This window comes from Sus scrofa, chromosome 4 (genome assembly GCF_054392235.1).
Source record: "Sus scrofa isolate SSC_HxYL_T2T_F1_AM1 chromosome 4, Sscrofa_HxYL_maternal_Yorkshire_Landrace_v2.0, whole genome shotgun sequence".
Taxonomy (NCBI): Eukaryota; Metazoa; Chordata; class Mammalia; order Artiodactyla; family Suidae; genus Sus; species Sus scrofa.
In genome coordinates this window covers 98,989,760-99,001,882 of record NC_139386.1, presented here as the reverse complement: position 1 = coordinate 99,001,882, position 12,123 = coordinate 98,989,760, and the positions used below count along the sequence as shown (strand labels likewise).

General features: G+C 38.2%; 1 protein-coding gene and 1 long non-coding RNA gene across 18 annotated transcripts in view; one reads left to right on the top strand and one right to left on the bottom strand.

The window, feature by feature from the left end:
- ASH1L (ASH1 like histone lysine methyltransferase) overlaps positions 1 to 12,123 on the bottom strand; it is a 189,247-nt gene that overhangs the window by 80,978 nt on the left and 96,146 nt on the right. The gene's annotated exons all lie outside the window — the stretch shown is intronic.
- Positions 3,167 to 11,995, top strand: LOC146404057 (uncharacterized). Its single transcript, XR_014844114.1, has 2 exons — positions 3,167 to 8,114; positions 8,409 to 11,995. It is a non-coding gene; the product is annotated as an uncharacterized LOC146404057 (long non-coding RNA).

The window sequence follows — 12,123 nt, the reverse complement described above, 5'->3', positions numbered from 1 at the left end:
ATCACTTTGGTAGTACTGATGTCTTAACATTAAGTCTTCCAATCCATAAACACAGGGTGTCTTTCCATTTATTTATATCCTCTTTGATTTCATTTTACAGTTTTGCAGTTTTCCATTCACAAGCCTTTGGCCTTCCGAAGTTTATTCTTAAGTATTTCATTCTTTTTGATGCTACTGTAAATGGAATTCTTTTCTTAATTTCCTTTTTGGAAAGTTGTTAGTGTACAGAAATCCAACTGATTTTTCCATGTTGGTTTAGTATTCTCAATTTTGTTGAATTTGTTTACAGCCTCAATAGTTTTTTGTGTAGAATTTTTAGGATTTCCTACATATTAAGATCAAAGCATCTGTGAACACAGATAATTTACTTTTTCTTTTACAATATGGATGCCTTTTACTTTTTTCTTGCTTACTGCTCTGGTTAGCAATTTCAGTATGTTAAACTGATGGCAAAAAGTGCAAATACTTTCCTAGTTGCTGATATTAGAAGAAAAATTCTTTCACGACTGAAGTTGTTAGCTGTGGGTTTTTCATACCTGGCATTTCTTAGGTTAAGGTAGTTTCTTCTCATTCTTAGACTGCTAGCTTTTTTTCTTTTTCTTTTTGCTTTTTAGGGCCGCACCCATGGCATATGGAGGTCCCCAGGCTAGGGGTCTAATCCGGAGCAACAGCTGCCGGCCTATGCCACAGCCACAGCAATGCAAGATCCAAGCCTCATCTGTGACCTACACCACAACTCATGGCAACACTGGATCCTTAACCCACTGAGTGAGGCCAGGGATTGAATCTGCAACCTCATGGTTCCTAGTCAGATTCATTTGTGCTGCGCCACAACAGGAACTCCCTAAGTTTCTTTACATCATGAACATGTGTTAGATTTTTGTCAAAACTTTTTCCACATTTACTGATATGACCATGTACTATTTCTTCTTTAACCTGTTAATGTGATGGGTTACATTCATTGATTTTTCAAATGTTGCACATGTTTTGTATAACTGGGATAAATTTTACTTGCTCATGGGATGGACTGATTAATAAACTATATTTTTCCCATTCTCCTAATCAGCCAAATTCATTTCTACTTCAGTAGCTTATCTATGTTTCTTACTCCTACAATTGAAAATGTTTTCTGAAGTTCCTGTTGTGGTTCAGCAGTAACGATCCCGACTAGTATCCATGAGGGTGCAGGTTTGATCCCTGGCCTCGCTCAGTGGGTTAAATATCTGGCGTTTCTGTGACCTGTGGTGTAGGTGGCAGATGCGGCTCAGATCCTATGTTGCTATGGCTGTGTCTGTGGCCAGGAGCTGCTGATTCGACCCCTAGCCTGGGAACTTCCATATGCCGCGTGTGCGCTCCTAAAAAGAAGAAGAAAAAAAAAGTTTTCTGTGCTCTTGCTTATATGTATATGTACATATACATGTATACCCCACATATAAAAATTTTTCAAATGCCATGTTTTTCCAAGTGCTGTCTATAGGCCATATACATCAGAATCACCTTGGGGGCTTATATAAGAAATGCAGCAGAAATGCAAATACACACACATATAATTTTTAAAATTACTATTTAGGAGGTCTGAGATGAACACCTAACCTTGCTAGTCCCTGATATCCCACATTGGCAACTCTCATTACGAGAGCATCCTTCTCATCCCACTTGGGCTCTGACACTTTAGGTTGGGTTGATATTCTCTCCCCCTTGCCCCATTAAGGCTCCAACACCCAGCCCAGGGTCATCATGGTTTCTGCATCCCATATGGATACCTAGCTAATGGTTTTAAGACTGAATTTTTCAGGAAAGAAAAGAGAAAGAAAAGGTAAGGCATTTTAAAATATGGTTTTATAGTATATTTGTCTTATTACAAAATGATACATTGCTTACTTTTTGGCAGACTTTTTCTTCATAAAAATAGCATCAACTAGTGTATCATTTTGAGGGACTTAAATTTCTTTGTTAACCTTGTTTCTAAGACTCATTCATTATCATTACCTATCAGTGGTAAATCCTTAATTTTCATTATCATACCATATTACATTGTGTGAAAAACAGTAATATACTTATTCCTTTTCCTGTTTACCTGATATATTTCCAGTTTCTATTATAACCAACCTTGCTATAATCGTTTCAAAAAATGTTTTCTGGTGACTGTTGCACAAGAGGTTTTCTAAGCTAACTAAAAAAGGGAATTGCTAGATTACATAGGGATAATTTGTAATACTTTTTAAAGACAAAAATGAATAATTAATTGTTATAAATTTCCTCTCCCATTTGTAGCAAGTCTTCATACGTTTATCATGATCATGATGAACAGAAACTCTTAGTTAAAAAAAATTTTTAGTTTTAATATAATCTAGTATATCAAGCTTTGCCTGTATTCTCACCATTTTTGATACTTTATGAAATCCTTTGACAAACACGATCATAAAGCTTTTCTCTTTCTGTATTAGCCTTTAAAAGTCTGAAGTTTGGGAATTCCTTGGCGGCCTAGTGGTTAAGGATCTGGTTTATCATTGCTGTGACCTGGATCACTGCTGTGGTGTGGGTTTGATCCCTGGCCAAGGAACTTCTGCACATGTGGCCAGAAAAAAAATTTGAAGTTTTGCTCTTTACACTTACATATTTATTTAACCAAAGAGGAAACGATTTTTGTATCTGGATTAAGACAGATTCTGATTTCATTTCCATTCCTATGTACTATCAACTTTTGGGGCATAATTTATTGTATAGTGTCTTCTTTCTCTATTAATATATGGTGTCATTTCTGTCATATAGCAAGCTTGCATGTATGGATTTGTTCCTCTTACTCAGTCCTGTACTCAGTTTCATATTATCTTAATATACCAGAGCTTAAAATTAAGTCTTAGAGGAATTCCTACTGTGGTACAGTGGGTTAAGGGTCTGGCAATGTCTCTGTGGCAGTACAGGTTCGATCCCTGGCCTGGTGCAGTGGGTTAAGGATCCAGAATTGCTGTAACTGTGGAGCAGTTTACAGCTGAAGGCTTGGATTCAGTTCCTGGCCTGGGAACTTCCAAATGCTGTGGATGCAGCCAAAAAAGGAAAAAACGATTAAGTCCTAGAGCAAATCCATTGTTTTATTTAGTGATTCCATTTCTAGAAGTATTAGTGTCCATATCCCCCACTGAACATTAGAGGAATGTAAAGAGCATTTTTTTTTTTTGTGGTCTTTTTGCCTTTTCTAGGGCTCCTCCCGCAGCACATGGAGATTCCCAGGCTAGGGGTCCAATTGGAGCTGTAGCTGCCGGCCTACACCACAGCCACAGCAACTCGGGATCCGAGCCGCGTATGCAACCTACACCACAGTTCACGGGAACGCCGGATCCTTAACCCACTGAGCAAGGCGAGGGATCGAACCTGCAACCTCATGGTTCCTAGTCGGATTGGTTAACCACTGTGCCACTATGGTTATTCCAAGAACAGCATTTTTGTTTTTCTTTTTTTTTTGGCAGGAGCTGTGGCATGCAGAAGTTCCCGGGCCAGGGATCGAACCAGAACCATAGCAGTGACCCAGGCCACAGTAGAAACAATGCTGGATACTTAACACTCAAGTCCACCAAAACTCCACGAGCAGCATTTCTGGGTAATAACATCAAAGGAAAATAATCCAACAGTACAATAGAAAACCTGTATTATATATAATCAATGGATTACTACACGATAACAAAAAAGTAACTATAGCAATATGTAACAACAGAGATGGTTTTACATTTATATGTTGGGAAAAAAGGTGAGGCACAAAAGCACATGTCCTGTGGAGTTCCCATTGTGGCTCAGTGGGTAAAGGACCCAACGTTTTCTCTGTGAGGATGTTGGTTCGATCCCTGGCTTCACTCAGTGGGTTTAGGACCCTACACTGCTGCAAGCTGCAGCACAGGTTGTAGACACAGTTTGGATCTGGTGTTACCCTGGTTGTGGTGCAGACCAAAGCTGCAGCTTCAACTCTGCCCCTAGCCTGTGAACTTCCATATGCTGCAGATGTGGCTATTAAAAAATAAAAAAGAAGAAGAAAAAGAAAAAAGGCATATGTCCTGTATAATTCCATTTTAATGAAGATCAGAAAGGATAAACTAAACCATATTGTCTAGGGTTACATATTTAAGTGGTAGAAAAAAGGTACAAGTCAGAAGATTGAATACAGCTATTGGCAAGGAAGTGGCGCATGATTGGGAAAGAACAGGTGATGCTAGCAATATTCTATGTGTTTACCTGTTTTATATCTACATCGGTGTTAACTTTATACAATTTTTTTAAACTGGTTACTTCTGTTTATACATTTTGTGTGTATTTCCCCCTCTACACCCCTCATATTCTCTAAAGAGTTTTAGTAAGACTGAAACAATCTTTTTCTTTAAAGACAGAATTCTTTTTTAAACCTGGTCCTGGTGCTTTCTTTTTAGCAAGATTTTAAAATATAGGTTCAATTCACATAATAGAAACACTCAGAGTATTTCTTCCAAGTAGAATTTTCCCTAGGAATACAATATACACATTTCACCTGAGCTTTCCATTTTGTTCGGCATAAATTTCTTCGAGTAGTCACTTTTTAACCTCTTAATATATATAGCTTATCTCTTTTTTATTTCCTAATTTTATCTCCTTTCTCTTTATTGATCAACCTTAGCAGAAGCTTATATATTTTATTAGTTACCATTAGTAGTACCAACTTTGGTCTGCAGTGATTTTCTCCACTGTACCTTAGCTTTTTTGTTGGTTTTTTGTTTTTATAGGTTTTTAATTTTGAAACATTTGAATGTATTGCCTATTCAAAAATACTACAAAAGTTTTTAAGGAACCATGGTAGATAACAAATGTGACCAAAAAAACACCCCTATTTATAGTCAGAGTTTAAACCATTGCATTTGTACCAGTTATTAACGTGTTTGAGTTCTAGTTGCACTGGTTTAACTGGCATCCCCTGTCATTCTTCCCAGCGCCAGTCACCTTCCCTCATCGCACTCAGCCTCTTTGCACATAAAGGGAACTTGCCTAACCCTTGAAGGCATCTGAATTTGCCCACACTGCTTGTTCAAGGCCACCCTGCCCCCAACTTCCAGTAGCCTTCAGCAAGTCCATTCGCTTCTCTGTGTCTGATTCCTATTATAAATTGGTGATAATAATCCCTCTTCTTCAATATTATACAGAGGGGAGAGCAATCAGTACTGGTGAATGAATTTTGTACTAGGAATTTTCAGCACTAGGTATTACTAAGAGGCTATTTCCATACCAGCTAAAATGCTCTTAACAAATAGAAAAATGTTTACCCACAAGCAAAAGTGCACATAACCCCCTTAGAAAAACCATATGGTAGAATTGCATTTGTAATTTCTTCACTTTATTCCTAAAACTATTAAGGAAGTATTTGCTCAGTGTTGGAGTCATTCTCACCAAAGGCATGGGATTCAATAAGCGAGAATTTCAATGGATGGATAAAGCATTCTGGTGAATGGCAGAAATAACAGCACGCTTGTTAACCTGAGATGGAGGTACACAGGGTATACAGTAAGTAGACTCACATGATAATGGTGTTTTGAAATAAAGATGTTGTTATTTAGCTATAGCAAGGCCTACACAGCTAGAGACAGCTGTCATTGTTATACTAATGATCCCAAGAGGAGGGGATATGACATGCTGTGTGGGGGTCACATAGGGAAGCACCAGCGAGGGTAAGGAGGCAGAGGGAGCAGGGAAAACATGGGCAAGAGTCTTTATTACAGTTTCTGTGGAAAGGAGCAGACAGCCTTAGGATTGGCTAGTTTGGATAATTTCAGGGGGTTTGAGTCACAGTGGCTGCCCCTGGTTGTCTGGTATTTGGCCCAGGGATGATTAGGACAGGAAAATAGTGGCCCCAAGTGTGAAAGCCCAAGAAAGGAGATGGCTGGGCTCTGGGTTGGTGGTTTGCTTTTGAAGGGTGAGTTCCAGGGAAGTTGTTTGCTATCTCCATGAACTGCTGGACCCAGGAGGGGCAGTTCCTCCAAAGTAATTATCAAGATCCCAGATGTCAAGGCATTAAAATACAAAAAATAAAACAACACAGTTAAGACCTATGAAATGATCAGTCCTCTCATAACATCTGTTGGAGGAACACAAGGAATGAGGACAGTTCTGAACAGTAAATAACTTTAAAAACTATCCCTAAAAAAACCTGACATAGGTATGTATGTATGTGTATACACATACAGATTTACTTTTCTAACTAGACTTAGCTTAGACGATATTAAATTATTTGGACTTTGCTTAGACTAAAATTAAAAATCTACAGGGCCTTGCAGAGAATTGTCCACATATTTTTTATGTAGAAATGGTTAGGTATCTGGAAATAATACTGTTAAATGTGTCTTTTTCAAATTGTAATTTTGTAGCCTATGTGTTTTATTTTTGTTTTTTGTTTTTTAATATAGGCGGTTTGGAGGAAACTTAGCCAATGAAATTCTAGAATATAGTCAGCAACGTTTAATTTTGCTGACAAACGTCATGGATGAGGAGAATGATTATTGAAGTATAACACAAAGAGATTGCTTGGTTTTGGAATCAGTATCTGAACACACAGTTGAGTTTCAATATAGTTTTCTTTGTACCTTAGCTTTTATTTTCTTATTATGTACATGTTTTATCTCTGTCCTTTATATTTTGGGGCTTATTCTCATTTTTTTAGTTTCTTTCTTTCATCTTTTTTTTTTGGCTGCACCTGTGGCATGAAGAGGTTACTGGGACAGGGACTGACCCCCATACCACAGCAGTGACAATGCTGGATCCTCAAACCCACTGAGCCACCAGTGAACTCTTCCTTTTTCAAATTTTTCTTTGTTTTTCCTTTTTAGGGCCTCACCTGCAGCATATGGAAGTTCCTAGGCTAGGGGTCAAATTGGGTCAAACTGGAGCTGCAGCTGCCAGCTTATGCCACAGCCACAACCACACCAGATCTGAGCCGCATCTGTGACTTAACATGCAACTTGTGGCAACACCAGAACCTTAACCAACAAAGTGAGGCCAGGGGTTGAAATGGCATCCTCATGGACACTATGAGGTTCTCAACCTGCCAAGCCATAACCGGAACTCCCTTTTTCTAATTTCTTAATTGGATTCTTTGTAAGTGAGCAGCATCCTATGGTGCCTTCCAGGGTCAGATCCTTCCTCTATTCTCTCTGCTTTAGTTTCTCTCTCAAGTACCTAGATAAAAGTATCTGATGCACATTTCCTGAGTTGTTTTACAGATGCTAAAACCACCACCAAAAGGAAGAAACTAACTACTCACTAATCATGAATGCCCCAGAAATACAGATTGATAGTTAACTCCTGTGACACTACCCTGTGACCTCACCATAAACCAATACAGAAATGATCATGAGCTGATCACATACCGTGGAATGCCTGTCCCTCAACTTGCCTTTAAAAATGCTTTCCCAACAAAATAAATGAAAAAATAAAAATAAAAAAAAAAAAAGAGAGAGAGAGAGAAACAAAATAAAAATGCTTTCTTGGGAAGTTCCCATTGTGGTGCAGCAGAAAAAAATCCAACCAGTAACCATGAGGTTGTGGGTTTGATCCCTGGCCTCACTCAGTGGGTTAGGGATCTGGCGTTGCCGTAAGCTGTGGTATAGGTCAAAGGCTCAGCTCAGATCCCATGTTGCTGCGGCGTAGGATGGCAGCTGTAGCTCCGATGAGACCCCTAGCTTGGGAACCTCCATATGCCTCGAGTGTGTCCCTAAAAAGCAAAAAACAAAAAAGCTTTCCTGAATGACATCAGGGAATTACAGCTTTTTGAGCACTGTTCTGAACTCCTTGCTTGGCATCCTGCATTAAATGCTGCACTTTCCTTCTATAAAACTCAGGGTCATTAGACTGGCTCTACTGTGCAAGGGTGAGTGAACTCAAGTTTGATTTGGTAACTCTTTATAAATTTTCAGCAGTCTTGAAAATAATGTAACATTAAGAGCTATAAATCCCCCTCTAGGTACCTCTTTAGCTATATCCCACAAGTTTCAATATGTAGCACAGTATTTACTCAGTTTTAAATATTTTTAATATTTCAATTATGATTTTTATACAAGTTTTAAAAATTTATCTTTTTTCCTTTTAGAATTAGGATTTGAACCCAGGTTTTTCTTTTTTTTTTTTTTTTTTTTTTTTTTTTTTGTCTTTTTGCTATTTCTGGGGCCGCTCCTGCGGCATATGGAGATTCCCAGGCTAGGGGTTGAATCGGAGCTGTAGCCACCAGCCTACGCCAGAGCCACAGCAACGTGGGATCCGAGCCGCGTCTGCAACCTACACCACAGCTCACGGCAACGCCAGATCCTCAACCCACTGAGCAAGGGCAGGGACCGAACCCACAACCTCATGGTTCCTAGTCGGATTCGTTAACCACTGCGCCACGATGGGAACTCCGAACCCAGGTTTTTCTGAGTCCAGAACCCAGCCAATAATCATTATAATATTCTTTTGCATTCTGGCTTATGACTAATGGACGAATAGTGACCAAACTCCATGGCATACAAGGCCCTCTGCAAGATCTGGCCCCCACAATCTTTTCTCTGTAGATTCATTTGACACTACACTTAATCAAATTCACTGTGTTTTGGCAACAAAAGCTTTCTTTCATTTTCCTGAACCTTCCATGCCTTTTCATACTTACCAGTCTAAAATGTCTGCTCCAGCCTTACACCTTTAAATAACAGATAAGTCTATTCTTCAGATTTTACCTTAGCCATTACTTCCACAGAGAAACTGTTAACTACCTCTGATATATTCTCACAACCCTAAATAATTCTTCTTAACAGTAGTCATAATATAAGAACCACTGAAGGGAGTTCCTGTCATGGCTCAGGGGAAATGAATCTGACTAGCATCCATGAGGATGCAGGCTTGATCCCTGGCCTTACTCAGTGGGCTAAGGATTCGGTGTTGCCATGAGCTGTGGTGTAGGTCGCAGACATGGCTCTGATCCCACATTGCTGTGGCTGTGGTGTAGGCTGTTAGCTACAGCTCTGATTCAAACCCTAGACTGGGAACCTCCATATGCCGCAAGTGTGGCCCTAAAAAGACAAAAAAAGAGAACCACTGAGGATAAGGAATATTTGTTATATTTGCTTACAACAATATTTACCCTCAGCACATGAAATAAATGCTTTTGCAGTAAATACTTGAGATATAAATGAACACACTCCTACTACATAACAAATACTACAGTAGGTCCTGGTTAGAGAAAGGTGAAAAAAACTGTTGCCATTTTTGGGAACTCTGTGTCATGTCCTTATCTGCACAATCTCTTGAAGGTAGAAACACTATCTTTCTCTTTATAATCTCTTCAAATTTCAGAAGGTAATTTTGTGGAAAATAAGTGTTTAATATTGCTGACTAATGTTATTAGAACTTGCTGGAACAGAAAGCTTTATCTGGAGTAAAGCCTTTTCTCTGAGACACAATTTAGGGTGAACCTTCCTAAAGTACATGGTTAAGATGTCACACAAATTGTCACTTTCTTACTAGAATGAAGTCAAAAGTCATTCTCTTTGTATATATTTTAAAGCCTCAGTAATTAAAACAGAAATAATATTTATACCAAAACAGACTGGTGGAAAGAGAATATAAAAATATAAAATAAGACACTAAAACCCCAAATAAATAAGAATTTGGTATACTATAAAGTTATTATTTCAAATATGTAGGGAAATTATAATTGAATCAATTAATTATGGTAAGACTATCATTTATAAATCCAAAAAATTTAAATCTCCTTAAAAAACTAAAACTTGGAGTTCCTGTCATGGCTCAGTGGAAAAGAAGCTAACTAGTATCCATGAGGATGCAGGTTCAATCCCTGGCCTCGCTCATGGGTTAGGGATCCAGCATTGCTGTGAGCTGTGGTGTCAGATGTACATACGGCCCGGATTCCAAGTTGCTGTGGCTATGGTGTAGCATGGCAGCTGTAGCTCCAATTTGACTGCTAGCCTGGGAACCTCCATATGCTGCAGGTGCAGCCCTGAAAGACAATAAATAAATAAATGAAATAAAACTTCACAAAAATCCAGTGGGAATATAAACCATAGAAGATAACACACAACACAAAAATAGTCATGCTTACAAATCTGCAACCTTGCTAAATAACTGGCCATAAACATAGTACTACCTTATACATAGTATCCACAGTACCACCTCATACCTTATCCAAAAGTAAATTTCAACCAATTTGAGACTATATGTAAAAAAGTAATATATAACTCTTTGAAGGAGAATAATTAAATTACGATATATTCTTAGCATGGAATAAGGCAATTCTATATGTACTAATGACAAGATCTCCGGCATACATAAAGAGAAAAAGTTACAAACTTAAGTACAGTAGCTATGTTACATAAAACAACAGCTTTGCATATACATGTATTTGTAAATGCAAAAGAAAAGTATCAAATGATATACAATATATACTGTGAACAGTCTTACCCATGAAAAGAACAGGATTTGAGAAGAAATGAGAACATGTGAAAGGAGACTTACCTCTTGATTCAGTAAATTTCTAGTTTCACTGATTTATTTAAAAGCATGTATTCTCAAGAAAAAAATTTAAATCCCACATATTCTCTATTATAAAGAAACATTTTTTACAGATGTATGCATTGAGAGCTACAAAAAAAAAAAATCTGTTTATAGGATTCACCAAGGCAGATGATAGAGAAAAAGACTAATTAACTATTCTGTTATTGTATGGCAAGAAAACATAAAGAAAATCAAATGTCAACAAATACTAATACTCTGACTATATAAAGAGCACTTTAAAAATCACCGAGGCATTCCTGTCGAGGCGCAGTGGTTAACGAATCTGACTAGGAACCATGAGGTTGCGGGTTCGATCCCTGCCCTTGCTCAGTGGGTTAAGGATCCGGCATTGCTGTGAGCTATGGTATAGGTCACAGACGCGGCTCGGATCCTGTGCTGCTGTGGCTCTGGCATAGGCCAGTGGCTACAGCTCTGATTAGACCCCTAGCTTAGGAACCTCCATATGCCAACGGAAACGGCCCTAGAAAAGGCAAAAAGACAAAAAAAATAAAATAAAATAAAATAAAAATCACAGAAAAAATAGGTAAGGAACATAAGTTGGTAGTAACCTCCAATATGTAAAATAAGTGCCAATTAAAACAAGCAGGAAATAACATTTAGGAAGTATATTTCTTTTTTTAATATAGCTTTTTTAAATTTTAATTTTGAATTTAAAAAAATTTATTTATTTTTTGGTCCTGGCGTGCAGTGGCTTGATGTGGGATCTCAGTTCTCAGATCTGAGATTAAACCCAGGCTGCAGTGGTGAAAGTGTTGAATCCTAATCACTAGGCCATCAGAGAACTCCCAGATAATATATTTCACATACATTAGATTGAGGGCAGTTAAGGGTAGGGTAGATAGTATACAACTATTACCTTACAATGTTGGTAAAAGTTAAAAGAGGCATGGCTTTCAAGAAGGCAATATGACTACATATTTCAATTTGGCAATATATGTTAAAAAGCTATGTGTCTAGTAGTTTTCCTTTATATTTCTCTAACTGTGAATAAGGGTTTCAATGTGAAACAGAGAAAATATAAACAGTAAAGGTGAAGCCATATGCAAATGGTGAATATCATACCAATTCATTTAAAAAGATCAAATATTCCTTCAGGGAAAGAATCTGGCTGGATATATAAGAAAGGATTAAATGGTGTTTTGGGGAGTGATTTTTGACTTTGGGGAAAAAATAAAAATATAAAAATACTACTAAAAAACAATCTAAGGGAGTTCCCGTCGTGGCGCAGTGGTTAACGAATCCGACTAGGAACCATGAGGTTGAGGGTTCGATCCCTGCCCTTGCTCAATGGGTCAAGGTTCCGGCGTTGCCGTGAGCTGTGGTGTAGGTCGCAGACGCGGCTCGGATCCTGCGTTGCTGTGGCTCTGGCATAGGCTGGCAGCTACAGCTCCGATTCGACCCCTAACCCAGGAACCTCCATATGCTGCAGGAGCGGCCCAAGAAATGGCAAAAAACAAAAAAACAAAAAAACAAACAAAAAAAAAAATCTAAGACACAAGAAGACTTAAAAATATATTAATGATAGGATGAAAAGTTTCAGAGTACAAAGAAGCT